General features: G+C 49.5%; 1 long non-coding RNA gene across 2 annotated transcripts in view; it reads right to left on the minus strand.

The window, feature by feature from the left end:
- The window catches only part of LOC111164685 (uncharacterized), a 73420-nt gene that overhangs the window by 43822 nt on the left and 12878 nt on the right, over positions 1-16720 (minus strand). Inside the window, exons 2-3 of one of the 2 annotated variants that reach the window (XR_016391945.1) lie at positions 14769-14895; positions 13758-13871 (exon numbers count right to left, since the gene is read on the minus strand). This is a non-coding gene — a long non-coding RNA (uncharacterized LOC111164685). Of the gene's footprint in view, positions 13872-14768; positions 14896-16720 lie in introns of both variants that reach the window. The other variant, XR_002642139.3, reaches the window with a different exon arrangement.

The following is a 16720-nucleotide window of genomic DNA, read 5'->3' on the forward strand; positions in this document are numbered from 1 at the left end:
AGGAGGTGGGCGGTGCTCTCGTGGGTCACTGGGTGGATGGCTAGGGAGCTTCTCACGGGCTTCTCCCCTTTTGCAGGCTGGGACCCCCGAGCACTGGCCAGGGAGAAGCAAGAGGATTTGGTTTTATGTTTAAGATGAAGCAGAGGACCTTGAAAGAGGCACGTAAGCATTTCACAGAATGGGTCTCCGTAGATGGCGTTTGCATAACAAGTGCCTAAATCATCAGAAATAGGCAAGAAACTGCACGAGGACAAGCAGAGATACCCTAGAAGCAAAGGCCTTTCAGTACCTATTTCAAGTTTATGACAACGCCCTTGAGTTTGGGGTTCTTGAAAGGTGATGGGGAAGGAAGTGGGAAACAGCCTTGGGTCGGTTGGGGGCTGGGGCTGATCCACACCTTGTGGATCTATGTAGTTTTGGGTGGTGAGTTTTGAGAAAAAGAACCCAGAATTATGTTGGGATCTAAGAAGGGGCTGAACAAGTGAGGGCCCTGCAGTTTCAGCCTCCATAGCTTCCCAAGAAACCTGCCTCTGGTGATTAGTCAAACCCGGGGTTTTAGTAAGAAAACCTTTGCCTGCCTGTCCGCTCTGCCCCAGTAGACTGTGTGACCTTGCACTGGTCACCTCTTCCCCAGATGGTGCACTGGACACAATGGGCTGTGCGACCTTGACCCGGCCACCTGTCCTCTCTGCATTACCCCCCCACATCCCCCCACGATGGTGCCTTTGAAGCCTCTGTACATGCATAAGAAAAAGTGACAGCATTCAGGACTTCCTTTCCAGGGAGAGATGAAAGGCGCAAGGTTGTTTAGAGGCTATACCAGATTTAAATGCTGTTTTGACTTACATTAAGCTACTTCTTACCCATCCAATTTGTCTCTTATTTTTGTTTCAAAGCTCACTGTGTATCATGCAAAGACGCCAGTAACGTGGGAAAACCTCCCATCTGACAGGAGCAGCCCTCCTCTCTGTTGGTGGCAGTCCCCCCACCTCCACCATGATCCCCACTATTCTGGCCTGGACTGTGTGTGCCCACATGCCTGTGGGTACATGTGTGTGTGTGTGTGTGGGCAGGCACACCTTTGAGGTTTTTCTTTCTGGAGCCCTTTGCCCTCCTTAGTTTGTGCTGAACACAATGACACACAGAAGCCTTAGTGCCCAAGCTAGTGTCTTGCTGTGATGCCTTTGGTCCTAGCTCCACTATGGCCTAAGCCCATTAAAATCAAGTCAACTTCAGGTCCAGCTTGACCCAGGGCCTCAAATTATGACATCAGGAGTTACCTTATCTCTGGTTTCCATGTTGGCCTTACTCTCTGGTCAGTTAGCTTATGTAGTGGCCCTGGCAGCCCCCAGAGGGGGGAGAGCTTCTCATTCACAATAGTTCTGTTGTAAGTCCTGGCACAGATTTCCTGGGACCAGGTCACATGTCCACCCTCAAACAGATTACCGAAAGCAAGGAGATGAAATCTGTTGATTGGCCAGATCTAGGTTATAGGCTCACCTTTAGATTCTGGTATTATAGAAGGTTAACTTGCCCCAAACCACATGGACCAGGAAAGGCTGGGGGTGGGGGTGGGGTCTTCTCAGGAAAAAACAGATATTATTACCATATGATGAGGAAACAGAGGACTGGAAGGAAAGGTAGTCACAGATGTCCACTACCCCACCCAGGGCAGTGGTGCATCCTGGAATCTGAAGGGTTAAGTTAAACCCACACCTCGTGGAAAACAACTAAGAACCCCTAAGAACCACACATACATCAGGGGTCATGGAGCCTGGAGCTGACAGCCAAATGGAGACAGGGCCTGAGGCAAGCAGAGCAGAAACGAGCACAGGCTTTCCTGCTGGGGCTGCTGGCCCGGCAGGCTGAGGTCTGGGCAGTGGCACAGGTGCCCAGGGGCTGTGTCAATATGGAGCCCAGACACTGACAGGAAAGAGCAGGCAGGATGAGAACCTCTGGGGGAATCCTCCAGGGAGCTTGTTAGAAATGCAGCATCTCAGGTCCCACTCCAGATCTCCTGTATCAGAATCTGAATTTTAATCAGATCCCCAGGTGATCCATGTGCACTGCTCATCTAAAGACTCATCTCTTGGGACTTCCCTGGTGGTGCAGTGGTTAAGAATCCGCCTGCCAATGCAAGGGACACAGGTTCGAGCCCTGGTCCAGGAAGATCCCAAGCGCCGCGGAGCAACTAAGCCTGTGAGCCAAAACTACTGAGCCTGCACTCTAGAGCCTGCAAGCCACAACTACTGAGCCCACGTGTCACAACTACTGAAGCCCGTGTGCCTAGAGCTATGCTCCACAACAAGAGAAGCCACTGCAATGAGCCCATGCACTGCAATGAAGAGTAGTCCCCGCTCGCCACAACTAGAGAAAGCCCACACACAGCAACAAAAACCCAACACAGCAATAAATAAATACATACATACATACATACATACATACATAATACTTGTCTCTTGTCTCATAGCTCCCACATTCAGGGGTGGTGAGTCTTATGTTAGGTCTTCAGTCAGACTTCCTGGAGTGCAGTGTGGCCATGTTTATGAAGGAGCCTTAAACATACTCATGCTCTATCATGAAGCCAATATTTCTACTTCTGAGACATTACTGAACAAAATCACCGGAGGCAGGGACAAAGAATGTTATGCATGGAGATGTCCATTGTAGTATTATTTATAATCAGAAATTATTGCATATACACAAATAGAAAAGGGTGAAGTCAAGTATGGCACTTTATACATTGACTGTTATGTTGCCGTTTGAAATATTCTTTTAAAAGAAGTGTACAGGGAATGGGCAGGGAATATAGTGATAAACAAGACAGATACAGTGTCTGCACTCTTGGAGTTGACATTCTATGGGGGAAGACAGACAATAAGCAAGTGGACAAATGTGACAAGTACACAGAAGGAAGAAGGGGTAATGTGGCAGAGAACCATGGGAGGGTTGGGGAGGTTTCTCAGATGGGGAAACAGGGAAACCCTGCTCTAGGAGCTGGCATTTAAAATGAAATCCAAAAGTTGAGAAGGAGCCAGCCAAAGAAACAGCCAGGAAAAGATCTTCCAGGCAAGGGGAACAGGAATTACCAAGATGCTGGGGTCAGGGAGCTTGGCTGTGAGAGGGAAGTAATGGAAGATGTGTGGCTGGAGCGGGATAAGCCAGAGGAAGCTGGAAGCTGAGGAAGGTGGAGAAGTGAGTAGGGCCAGATCCCTCAGACCTTGTAGGCTGTGAGTGAAGTTTGAGTTTTGTTCTAAGGGCCGAGTGTTACAAGAGTACATGGAGAGAGGGAGTCATATCAGTAAGATGGCAGACTAGGAGGTTCCAGTCCTCATTCCCCCATATAAACACTGATGATTTGCCAACCATCTACAGGCAAAAATACCTTTGTGAGAGCTCTGGAGTCCAGGTGAGAGGTTCCAGCACCCCAGTGGACCACAAAATGCAAGATCGGCCACACTGGAAGGGTAGAAAGAGCAGTGTCACTTTGCTTGCATCACCTCTCCCCCAGGCTGACAAAACTCAGAACCAAGAGAGATCTCCTAGACCACGACTTCTGCCACAGGTTAAAGAGAGAACAGGTGAGGGTCTCACTCCCCAGCCTTTGGGGGCAATGTCTAAAAGCTCTGCTTATCTTGATGCATCCAGAACACTGAAGAAATCGGCATGGCTGGATTGTTGGGGAGCAGCTAAGAACAAAGAAAAGGGTAGAGGCTCATAGCAACCAACATATACACCCCCAAAGCAACAATTCTCCAAAGATGGTGCCCCACACACGTCCCCAGATGGTACATGAACCTCAGCAGCCAGTGAAGATCTCAGCAACCAACTTGACTCTGCAGGATTGGGGGAAGGTACACAACCCTGAGACTGCTCCTTCAGGAGGGAGGGACAGAGTGGGATTGAGCTCTTTGTCCTAGCAACTCAGTGCACTGCCCTATGGAGAATGGGTGGGTGATGCCTGGCACTTGACATGGCTCTGTGGGGTAGGGAAAAGGCACAAAATTCTAAGACATACCTTTGAGAAGGAGGGATGGAAGTGGTGCTTGCACCCAATGCCCTAGCCTAGCTGAGCACACCCTAGAGAAAAGGAATAGGCAGCTCTCAGCACCTTACACAGCTCTACGGTATCAGGACAAGGCACACAATCCTAAAACTAGCCCCCCAAGGAGGGATGAGAAGAGTAGAGTGGGCACATCTATACAAAAGGTTAAAAAGGTTCCCAGAATCTCTAGCCAGGTGAGGGTCTTTCCCTTCCCAGGCCAGTACATAACAACTGGAAGGGGTGACTACTCCTTCAAATGTGCAGACATCAACACAGGATAAAATGATCACAAAGAATCAGGAAAACGTGACATCACCAAAGGAACAAAACAAAGCTCCAGTAACTGACCTCAAAGAAATGGAGATCTATGAATTGCTGACAAAGAATTCAAAATAATCATCTTAGCTCATTGACCTGTAAGAGAATGCAGACAGACAACTAGACAAAATCAGAAAAAGCAATACATGATCACAAGTTCAACAAAGAGATAGAAACCATAAAAAAAGAACCAAAACATAAATTCTGGAGCAAAGAATACAATGACTGCCCTGAAAAATTCAACAGAGAGCTTCAATAACAGACTTGATCAGGCAGAAGAAAGAATCAGTGAACTTGAAGACAGGTTACTTGAAATGCTCTACTCAGAGGAGCAAAAGTAAAAGGGAATGGAAAAGAGTGAATAGAGCCCACAGGACTCACAGGACACAGTCAAGAAAAACAATATAACATAATGGGAGTTCCAGGAGAAGAACAGAAAGGAGAAGAAAGCTTATTTAAAGAAATAATGGCTAGGGCTTCCCTGGTGGCGCAGTGGTTGAGAGTCCACCTGCCGATACAGGGGACACGGGTTCGTGCCCCGGTCTGGGAAGATCCCACATGCCGTGGAGCGGCTGGGCCCGTGAGCCATGGCCGCTGAGCCTGCGCGTCCGGAGACTGTGCTATATATAGCACTATATATTAAAAAAAAAAAAAATGAAGGAGAGATAGACTTTCCCAGACAAACAAAAATTGAGGGAGTTTGCTACCACTAGACCTGCCTTACAAGAAGTGCTAAAGGGAGTTTGTCAAGTTGAAACAAAAGGCCACTAAACAACCACACAAAAGCATAAGAAAGTATAAATTTTACTGGTAAATATACAGACAAATAAAGAACAGTGCAATACTGTAATGGTGGTGCACAAATCACTTTTAACCCTAGTTGAAAAGTTAAAAGACAAAAGTATTAAGAATAACTATAACTATAATAATCAATCAATGATTACTTTGAATTTAAATGGATTATACTCACTAATGAAAAGTCACTGAATGGATAAAATAACAAGCTACAACTATATGCTGTGTACAAGAGACTCACTATAGCTTTAAGAACGCTCAAAGGTGGAAAGTAAAGGGATAGAAAAAGATATTACGTACAAATGGTAACCAAAAGAAAGCAGGAATGGCTATACTTATATGAGACAAAATAGACTTCGAATCGAAAACTGCTACACAAGATAAAGAAGATGATTATATGATGATAAAAAGGTTTACTCAACAGGAAGATATAACAACTATCTATGTACCCGTTCCACTCCTGGGTATATATCCAAAAAAAGCAAAAACACTAATTCAAAAAGATACATGCACCCCAATGTTCAGAGCAGCATTATTTACAACTGTCAAGATATAGTACCAATCTAAGTGTCCATCAACAGACGAATGGATAAAGAAGGTGTGGTATACACACACACACACACACACACACATACACAATGGAATACTACTCAGCCATAAAAAAAGAATGAAATATTGCCATTTGCACCAACATGGATGAACTTGCAGGGCATTATGCTAACTGAAATAAGTCAGACAGAGAAAGACAAATACTGTATGAAATCACGTATATGTGGAATCTATAAAATACAACAAAGTAGCGAATATAACAAAAAAGAAGCAGGCTCAGAGATATAGAGAACAAATTAGTAGTTACCAGTTGGGGGGAGGGGCAATATTGGTGTATGAGAGTGGGAGGTACAAGCTATTGGTTGTCAGATAGGCTCAAGGATGTATTGTACAATATGGGGAAATAGCCAATATTTTGTAATAAATAAAAATGGAAAGTAACCTTTACAAATGTTTTAAAGTAAAAAAATTTTAATACAAATAAATAAGTTTTGGATTAACATATACACAGTACTATATATAAAATAGATAAACAACAAGGACTTACTCTATAGCACAGGGAACTATATTCAATATCTTGTAATAGGGGCTTCCCTGGGGGCACAGTGGTTAAGAATCTGCCTGCCAATGCAGGGGACATGGGTTTAATCCCTGGTCTGGGAAGATCCCACAAGCCGCGGGGCAACTAATCCCGTGCGCCACAACTACTGAGCCTGTGCTCTAGAGCCTGCGAGCCACAACTACTGAGCCCGTGCACCACAACTACTGAAGCCCGCGTGCCTAGAGCCTGTGCTCCACAACAAGAGAAGCCACTGTAATGAGAAGCCCATGCACCGCAACGAGATGTGGCCCCACTCTCCACAACCAGAGAAAAGCCCGCGCGCAGCAACGAAGACCCAACACAGCTAAAAATAAAATAAAATAAATAAATTTATTTAAAAAAATAAAAAATCTTGTAATAACCTATAATGGAGAAGAATCTGAAAAAGTATATATATATATATATATATGCATTTATATACATATACATATATATATGTATCACTTTACTGTAGACCTGAAATTAACACGTTGTAAATTAACTATACTTCAATTTTTAAAATGGTTATAAAATAAATAATAAAAATAAATATATATGCATCCTACATCAGCTCTCCTAAATATATAAAGCAAACATCTACAGATCTAAAGGGAGAAATAGATGGCCATACAATCAAAGTAGGAGACTCGAATACTCCACTTTCAAAAATGGATGGAACATCCAGACAAAAATCAGTAAAGAAACAGCAGAGCTGAACATCACTATAAACCAATGGACCAAACAGATATATAGTGAACATCCAACAGCAGCAGGGTGCACCTTCTTCTCAAGCACACATGGATTCTCCAGGATAAATCACATTATAGATCACAAAACAAGTCTTAACAAGTTTAAGGAGATTGAAATCATCCCAAATGTATTTTCTGACCACAGTGAAATGAAATTACAAATCAATAACAGAAGGAAAATGGGGACATTTATAAATACACAGAAATTAAAGAACATCCTCTTGAATAACACTGAATCAAAGAAGAAACTTAAAGGGAAATTAGAAATATTTTGAGACAAATGGAAAGTACCAAGAGATACCAATAAATACCTACCTCACAAAAGAAAAATCTCAAATAACCTAAATTTACACCTCAAGGAACTAGAAAAAGAGCAAACTAAGATCCAAGTTAGCAGAAGGAAAGAAAAAACTGAAGGCCAGAGCATAAATAAATAAAATTAGAAAACAGAAAAACAGAAAAAAATAGATGAAACTAAGGTGGTTTTTGAAAAGATAAAACAATATCGACAAACCCTTAGCAAGATTAAGAAATAAAAAAGAAAGACTCAAATAAATAAAGTCATAAATAATAGAGAAGACATTACAACAGATGTCACAGAAATAAAAAAAAATTAGAAACTATTATGAACAATTATATACCAATAAATTGGACAACTGAGAAAAAATGGATAAATTCCTAGAAACATACAATTTACCAAGACGGAACCGTGAAGAAATTGAAAGCTTGAACAGACCAATAATAAATAAGGAGGTTGAATCAGTAACCAAACACCTCTCAGCAAAGAAAAACTCAGGGCCAGGTCTTCACAAGCAATTCTACCCAACATTTGAAGAAGCATTAATACCAATCCTTCTTAAACTCTTCCAAAAATGGAAGAAAGAACACTTCCAAACTCATTTTCTGAAGCCAGCATTACCCTGACACCAAGGCCAGACAAAAAATTAGAAACAGAGCTACCAGATGACCCAGCAATCCCACTTCTGTGTATACACACAAAGGAATTGAAGTCAGGATCTGAAAGAGGTATCCGCACTCCGTGTTCACTGCAGCATTGTTCACAACAGCCAAAACATGGAAGCAACCTAAACGTGCCTTGCCTGATGAACGGCTAAAGAAAATGTGGTATATACACAAAATGGGATATTATTCAGCCTTTAAAGAAAGAAGGAAATCCTGCCATTTGCAACAATATGGATGAACATGGAGGACATTATGCTAAGAGAAGCCAGACACAGAAGGACAAATACTACATAGTACCACTTATATGAGGGATCTAAGACGGCCAAACCCTTAGAAGAGAGTAGAAGGGTGGTTGCTCGGGGCTGGGGAGGAGGGAAACGGGGAGGTGATGGTCAAAGGGTACAAAGTGTCAGGTACCCAAGATGAGTAAGTTCTATAGATCCGCACGGCACGGTGCCTGTGGTTCTTAATGCCATGTTATATACTTAGAGCTTGGCTAAGAGGGTAGATCTCCCGTTAAGTGTTCTTATCACAATAATAAATAGCGAGGGTGGAGGAAACTTGGACCTGATGGATGTATTTATGGCATAGACTGGTGATGGTTTCACAGATGCGTGCTTATCTCCAAAGTCATCGGGTTGTATACATTAAAGAGTTACAGCTTTTTCTATGTCAATTGTACATCAATATGGTGGTTTAAAAAAGTGAATAGAACCTGATTTGGTCTAGGGAGCTGAAGGCCACATGGACAAAGCTACTGGGACACATTTATAATCCACGTTAAGTGAGCAAAGCTGGCAGAGAATAATACAAACTGTGTCATTTTGCCTATAGAAAAAAATAGGAAACATGCAAAAATATTACAGCAATTACCTCCAGATGGTGGGATAACAGATGATTTTTACTTGTTTTTCTTAAGTTTCCTGTATTTCTTCGCACAGGAAGAACAATGGAGGTGACTTCAGAATCTGAATTTGTATCGGTCACAGTGATTCGTTACAGATGACAGAATCCACTTCTTGTGGTTTGAGCAGAGGGGCCTTATTCCTGGGTGTTAAGACTGAGATTCCAGGACTACCAGGGAACCAAGAGTGGAGGCCCCATAGCCAGGTACAACACAGCCTAGACAATCCCCTGACTCCACCTAGGACTGTTGCTATGGAAACCCCAATGTCTGTGATGCTCAGGCCCAGACACTGGGGCTGCTGCTGTGCGAGAACCAGACCCCTCTGTTCCCTGCCATCCAGGAGCCCCATCCCTCCACCACCCTGTGTTGCTCACTTCTGCCTTTTAGATCGCAGGCAGGCTTCTGTCCAGAGGAGCTGAGGCCACCTGCAGAACCCTAGTTGCACGGGTGTCTGGGAAATATAGATTTCAGGTTTTCCAGAGACAAAAGGAGGGGGTGGCACACAGGTTGAACGACTCAGTCTGCAGGATCCACTACAGAAGCAAGGCAAGGGTGACAAGACGATCACATGTACCCTTGACCTTCTGAAGTCCACACGGTGGGTCAGTTATCCATGGTCTTATGATAAGGACAGCAGGAGGCTCTCTCTCAGTCCAGGGAGTGCTGGCTGCCAGAGCCCCTCGCCCTGGCCTCCTCTCACTTCCAAATGCCAGCACCTCTCTGCTTGGGGACTTCTGCTGCTGGAGACCCCTTGGCCTCCTTGGGGCAGGCTGCAGTGTGGAGGCTTAGTGTCCCAAGGAGCAGACACAGCCAGGACCCCAGCCGCCTCTCTGCACTGGCTCCCAGGCTCCCTAGTGGGCCGATTCCTGTTGCCCACAGTAGGGGGATCCTGCAGTGGGGGGGTCCTCTAGTGGGGGCTCCACAGCAGCAGGCAGCTTGATAACAGCCATAATTAGTCACCTTCTCTTCCTCTTCTCACTTCCCTACACCCTTGCCTTCACCTCCAAATAAACTCCTTGTGCCAGAATCTGTATCTCCAGGTGTGGCTAGGGCAGCCCAAACTAAGGCATCTCTGGCCTGAGCACGTGCACATGAAAAGCCTCAACCTGATTCTTTACGACCTTCTGGGGACAGGGCCCTGGGGGTGGGTTAAGGGCTATGAGGCTGCTTCTGTGACCTTGCATCCATTCACACCAGTTTGGAAAGTCATCTTGTTTTTGGTTCTCATCCTCCTGGGCAGGAAACTAGAGGGCTCCGGGATGCTCCCTCCGCCTGCCGCCCTGTCCACACTGATGCCGCCCCACGCCCACACAGGTGTCACCACCGGAGTTCTGCCCACCCCCTCTCTGCGTCATGCATTACTCTTCTGCTGTAGGACCAGCAAGGGTGTCATCTGAACGCGCCGTCCTTTGTTTAAATGTGACTCTGCTATTAGCATGTGAGGTTGGGCCAACTCCGTCGTAGGTGCAGGCAGCAAACATTTCCCTGGAGCCTGCCCGGTGCCAGGCCCTGCATCACCCACCACAGAAGTCACCCTTCCCTCCAGCCCTGCAGAGTTGCCCACGAGCACCGCCCAGTGGCAGGGAGCTCACATCCTCGGTTACACCTTCAGGCAGCTGGTGAGAGAAGCAGCTTTATCCGTCAACCCCTCCGGGCCGGGTGTCTGACTTCACTCCTTCCACATTCTTGGGGCTAATTGTTCCTGTCACCCTTCATCCACAGATGAGGCTCCTGGAGGTTGAGTGACATTCTGGGGTCGCTTGGCAGGCAGTAAGGGGAGGGACTGGGCAGGGACCAGGAAGGTCTGCTCAGGGTCCTTTCCTGTTCCCTGGGGCATCCTGGCCGCTCAGACACAGGACGTCCCAGGACACGGGGCTCCTGGCACTGCTGCGTCACTGCCCCTCAGCCGTTTAGCTGGGAGCCTCTGCCAGTCTTAGCACTGGGGACCTTGCGGTGCGCCTAACACACTCCTAGTCCTCGTGGAGGAAGAGAGAGCAGTAAGCAGACGAAGACAAGTTCGCTCCCACGGCCCTGAGGGGTGGGAAGGCTGGAGGAGGAACCGCGCGTCCCCCGTCCTGAGAACTGTCCTGAGGACGGCTGTGGAGAGTCTCCAGCTGACAGGGGGCCGGGCTGGCCTTGTCGCTGGCCCGCGACAGGCAGAGAGCACAGGGTCTGCGGGCCACCCTGGTTTTCATCACCTGCCAGCATCGGGGCACTGAGGCCCTGCTAGTGCGTGCTGATGCCCACCTGGAACTGCTGGGCAGGGAGTCCAGGGTCCTTCTGGAAAAGGAGTTTACACTCAGGCAACTGGGAGCTACCTGCTGGTCACTCACTTGCTACCAGTGAGGTCGGGGAGCGGGGTGCTGCCAGGGAGCCCAGGTTTGTCCACCTGTGACAAGGGGCCTGGATGTTTGAGGAGCATCTGGGGGCTCTGTCCCCCTTTTAAAAATAGGGCCCAGTTTTAGGGGGCCCCGTCTCACCACTTTGCTGAACAATTGTTCATTTTTTCCATTAAACCTTGATGTACACACAGGGGACATACAAAGCTTATCTACACACGTGTGTGCGCGTGCGCTGCACACAGTTTAAAGCTCCACTACAGTGCAGACACGGGTGTTGACCCCCGAGTCAGTAAATGGGCATTTCCAGTGCGGCCGTCCTGCAAACAGCCCTCTCCCTGCGGTGACGGTGCCCTGACATTTGTGACACTCCTGTCCCTGCTTGGCCTCATAGTCTGACTCCCAGGAGGGCACCTCTCAGCCGATGCGCTGGGCTGGCCTGTGTTACTTCATTCACATGGACTGTGACACGTGCCCTCTTTGGGGACTGGCTGCCTGGGAGACTCTCCTTGCTGCCCGGGGTGGCCTGGCTCCAGCATTCCCATAGCCACTCAGTGTCCCTTGTGTGGACGGGCCACATGCACCCATTCTGATGAGACACGCAAGGCCTGTTCTAGCCCGGGCCCCGGGGACACACCGCCCAGCCATGCTCCACGTTCCACTGGCGTTTACACCCAGAAGCAGAACATCTGGGTCAAAGGGTGCCCTTACCTTCCCGGTCAAGGCCAGCGTCTTTTCTAAAAATGGCGCATATATGTGTGCCAGGCCCCGTGCAGACCCGGGAGGAGGAGGAGCATCCATCAAACCATGATTCAAAGAAATCGAAGCTGCAGACTGACCCATGCTGGGCGGTGGAGGGAGCGGTTGCTCTGAGAGGGGTGAACGGGGGGGGGCCTGGCTGATGCCCCCCGCCTCCCCCCTGCTCCCCGACTTAGGAACACAGCTGCTGAGAGCGGCCCTAGCCAGCAGGTGTGAGCCGCGGGAGGGTGTGTGCATGATGAATGTGCAGCGGCTGCCACGACAGCCTGCGCGGCTTGAACGACAGAAGTGTGTCTTCCCACAGCTCTGGAGGCCGGAAGTCCCAGATCACAGTCTGGCGGGTGGGTGTCTGGTGTGGACTCTCCTCCTCACGGGGTCCTCACGTGGTGGGGGGAGCCCTGGAGCCCCTTCCTCCTATGTCAGGATCCCGGCCCTACTGATTTACGCCCCACCCTTAGGACCACGTTCAATCTTTGCGCCTCCTTACAGGCCCCGTCTCCAAGCACGGCCACGCTGGGGGGGCTGGGACCCCAAAGTATGAATTGGGGGGACAGGAACATTCTGTCTGTAACAGTGGTGAGAGGAAGTGGAAGGCCTGGAGCAGGCATGGGGGGAGGGCGAGGGGCGGCAGCGTTTCAGGACCTGCTGCTGTGAAACCAACACCCCTAAACGCAGTGGTTTAAAACAGTCATCATTTACTCCTGCGGGACTTCACGCTTTGGGCTCATCTCTGCCGCGTGTGACCTCAGCTGAGGCCTCCCTCACAGTGGCTGCCACCCGGGGCTCAGCTGGGCTGGTGGCTGGCCTCGTCCTCCTCCATGTGGCTGCCGCTGGCCTCGTCCTCCTCCATGTGGCTGCCGGGCTTCTTCACAGCCTGGGGGCTGGTTTCCAAGAGCGAGGAAGCAAACGCCGCCTGTCCCTTTGCAGGGCCTGATCCTGGCAGGAGTGTCATTTCTGCCATTGTTGAAGTCACAGCATCCGGGTACAGCTGCTGGCCACTCACGTCACAAAGCTCATTTTTGATAAAAATTGTATGAATTTCAGGTGTACAACATGATGTTTTGGTGTCTGTGTACACAGTGGAGCTCCAGGCGAGCTAACTAACATGTCCATCTGCTCAGTCAACCATCACTTTTTGGTTGCGGTCTGAGCACCTCAAGTCTGCTCCCCTGGCGAGTCTCCCCGACACGATGCGGTGTCGTTAACTGCACTCATCCTGCCGTGCACTGCATCTCTAGACTCACTCGGCGGGCAGAGCTGTAACTTTTACCCTTTGACCAACCTCTCCCCATTTCTCCCACCCCATGTGACTTGATTATTGCTGGAAAGATGAGTTTAGAACCGACAATTTCCCTGCTAAGCTGACAAGCGTAAAAGCTTAATTTGAAAACAAACCCAATTCCACTCACGGTGCAAAGGCAGAGACTGGGCCTTGGTCAAGCCTGGGCCTGAGCCCTCAGTCTGGGGAGATGGATAGTTAGGACCTCACAGGTGTCTGGTCCTGTCCACGTGATTTTTATACACTCTCCACCCTGATGGAGCCTGTGATTTTATGGGAAAATGAGTTCTAAAAATTATTAAACTTGACGATGTTGTAAAAAGGTGTACAGTTCACTTATCCTTCATTTGTTTACTCTGTCTGCAAAGTGTCTTGTAGGCTGGTTTAAAATAGAATCTTTAGTAGAAAATTTGAGGTTCAGTAAGGCCAGCAGGTCAGGAGACACCTGCCACTGAAAAGAGAGTTTCTACTCACAGTCCTGGAGGAGGGGGAGGACGCACCACGCAGGGAGCGTGGGGAGGGCAGGAGGCGGAGGAGCCCAGAGCCGTGGACGGACAGACAGACGGACAGGAGCCTTCATCGCAGCTTCTGCGGAGGGAACGACAAGCAGGGTGAAGAGGCTGAGGACCGGCCACGCTGAGCAACTTCATGGGCTCTGGGCTGCGGGCCCCAGCGGCCTGGAGCCTGACCCTAGGGGAGCAGGGCAGGAGCCTGACCCTGGGGAGCAGGGCAGGAGCCTGACCCTGGGGAGCAGGGCAGGAGCCTGACCCTGGGGAGCAGGGCAGGTGGACAGTGGCTCAGAGCATGAGTCCAACAACACAGGAGGTGCTTGGTTTGCGTTTGAAAAGTGGGTGCTGGGGGACTTCCCTGGCGGTCCAGTGGTTAGGACTTGGCGCTCTAACTGCCAAGGGCCTGGGTTTGATCCCTGGTTGGGGAACTAAGATCCTGCAAGCCGCGAGATGCAGCCAAAAAAAAAAACCCCAAAAAAACTGGGCCCTAAAAGGACTCCTCCTGCGGGTGGGCAGGGGCTGACAAGGGGGGCAGGAGGCCAAGCCGAGGTGACACAGAACAGGGGGTATCCTGCAAAAACAAAGCACCAAGTTTACAGAAGGTAGAAACACGGTCTGTTCAGGCTCAGCTCAAATGTCACCTCCTCAGAGGAGCCGTCCCTGCCTGCACAGTCTACACGGACAGCCTCCCCAGCCCTCAGCCACTTCATTCCTGCACAGTGCTCAAGGCTGGCCCCCGGCTGTGCACGCAGAAGAACGGCCCTCGCAGGGGCCACAGGCCCCACACGCCCTGGTCTCCCATCTCTCTTCCCCCCACCCTGCCCTCCTGACTTCCCCGAGTCCTGCATGTCCCCACAGCACGTGGCCTTCGAACAGGCCGTGTGCTCACTGTGCACCTCCGTCAGTGCCGGGCCCGCTGCCCAGGTCAGGGCGGGCACACAGGGGGCTCAGCAAGCAGTGAATCAACGGCTCTCACCATCACTGCCTGCAACGTTCTCGTCCGTGGCCTCAGCGTCCACACACCCAGTGCACGTTCACTGAGGCCTTACTGTGTGCTGGGCAGGCTCCAGACACCTGGTCTCCATTCTCATGCAGCAGACAGCCTGGGGGCGTGAGACAGAGAAAAATAAGTAAAATACAGGCAAAGTCAGGCAGTGAGATGTTCCATGGAGAAAAACAAAGTCAGGCAGGACGTTGGAGTGAAGTCCTGGAGGCGTTTAGGGAGCAAGTGATGCAGAGGGAGAGAGTTCCCAGCTGAGGCTATGGCCAGTTCAAGGGCCCTGAGGCCACAGTGGGCTGCAGATCCAGAGTCTTAGTTATCCGTGTGGATTCTTAGTTTTCTCTCCAGTCTGTATGTGGCTTTTATTTATAATCCTTGGTTTCACCTTTCTTCCTAATTAACCTGAGTCTGGGTCACCATTTGTTGAGTTTAGCAAATTCTATCCCAGTGATTTAAAGTGGAAACGGCTGGAGGACAAGGGAAAGATGGCGGAAGAGTAAGACACAGAGATCACCTTCCTCCCCACAGATACACCAGAAATACATACACGTGGAACAACTCCTACAGAACACCTACTGAATGCTGGCAGAAGACCTCAGACCTCCCAAATGGCAAGAAACCCCCCACGTACCTGGGTAGGGCAAAAAAAAAAAAAAGAAAAAACAGAGACAAAAGAATAGGGACGGGACCTGCACCAGTGGGAGGGAGCTGTGAAGGAGGAAAGGTTTCCACACACTAGGAAGCCCCTTCACTGGCGGAGACTGCGGGTGGCGGAGGGGAAAGCTTCGGAGCCGTGGAGGAGGGCGCAGCAACAGGGGTGCGGAGGGCAAAGCAGAGAGATCCCGCACAGAGTATCAGGGCCGACCGGCACTCACCAGCCCGAGAGGCTTGTCTGCTCACCCGCCGGGGCGGGCGGGTCTGGGAGCTGAGGCTCGGGCTTCGGTCGGAGCGCAGGGAGAGGAATGGGGTGGGCGGCGTGAACACAGCCTGAAGGGGGTTAGTACGCCACGGCTAGCCGGGAGGGAGTCCGGGAAAAAGTCTGGACCTGCCGAAGAGGCAAGAGACTTTTTCTTCCCTCATTGTTTCCTGGTGCGCGAGGAGAGATGATTAAGGGCGCTGTTTAAAGGAGCTCCAGAGACGGGCGCGAGCCGCGGCTAAAAGCGCAGACCCCAGAGACGGGCATGAGACGCTAAGGCTGCTGCTGCCGCCACCAAGCCCGTGTGCGAGCACAGGTCACTATCCACACCCTGCTTCCGGGAAGCCTGTGCAGCCCGCCACTGCCAGGGTCCCGGGATCCAGGGACAACTTACCCGGGAGAACACACAGCGCGCCTCAGGCTGGTGCAACTTCACACCGGCCTCTGCCGCTGCAGGCCCGCCCCGCACTCCGTGCCCCTCCCTCCCCCCCCCGGGCCTGGGTGAGCCAGAGCCCACGAATCAGCGGCTCCTTTAACCCCGTCCTGTCTGAGCGAAGAACAGACGCCATCCGGAGACCTACACGCAGCGGCAGGGCCAAATCCAAAGCTGAGCCCCGGGAGCTGTGCGAACAAAGAGAAAGGGAAATCCCTCCCAGCAGCTTCAGGAGCAGCGGATTAAAGCTCCACAATCAACTTGATATGCCCTGCATCTGTGGAATACCTGAATAGACAGCGAATCATCCCAAATTGAGGAGGTGGACTTTGAGAGCAAGATTTATGATTTTATCTCCTTTTCCTCTTTTTGTGAGTGTGTATGTGTATGCTTCTGTGTGAGATTTTGTCTGTATAGCTTTGCTTCCACCATTTGTCCTAGGGTTCTATCCGTCCGTTTTTTTTTGTTTCTTAATAATTACTTTTTATTTTAATAACTTTATTTTATTTTACTTTCTTTCTTTTTTCCTTCCTTCCCTCCTTCCTTCCTTCCTCCCTCCCTCCATCCCTCCTTTCTTTC

The sequence above is a fragment of the Delphinapterus leucas genome, chromosome 2 (genome assembly GCF_059928025.1).
Source record: "Delphinapterus leucas isolate spDelLeu-1000000601 "Yukka" chromosome 2, BTC_Dleu_Yukka2, whole genome shotgun sequence".
NCBI lineage: Eukaryota > Metazoa > Chordata > Mammalia > Artiodactyla > Monodontidae > Delphinapterus > Delphinapterus leucas.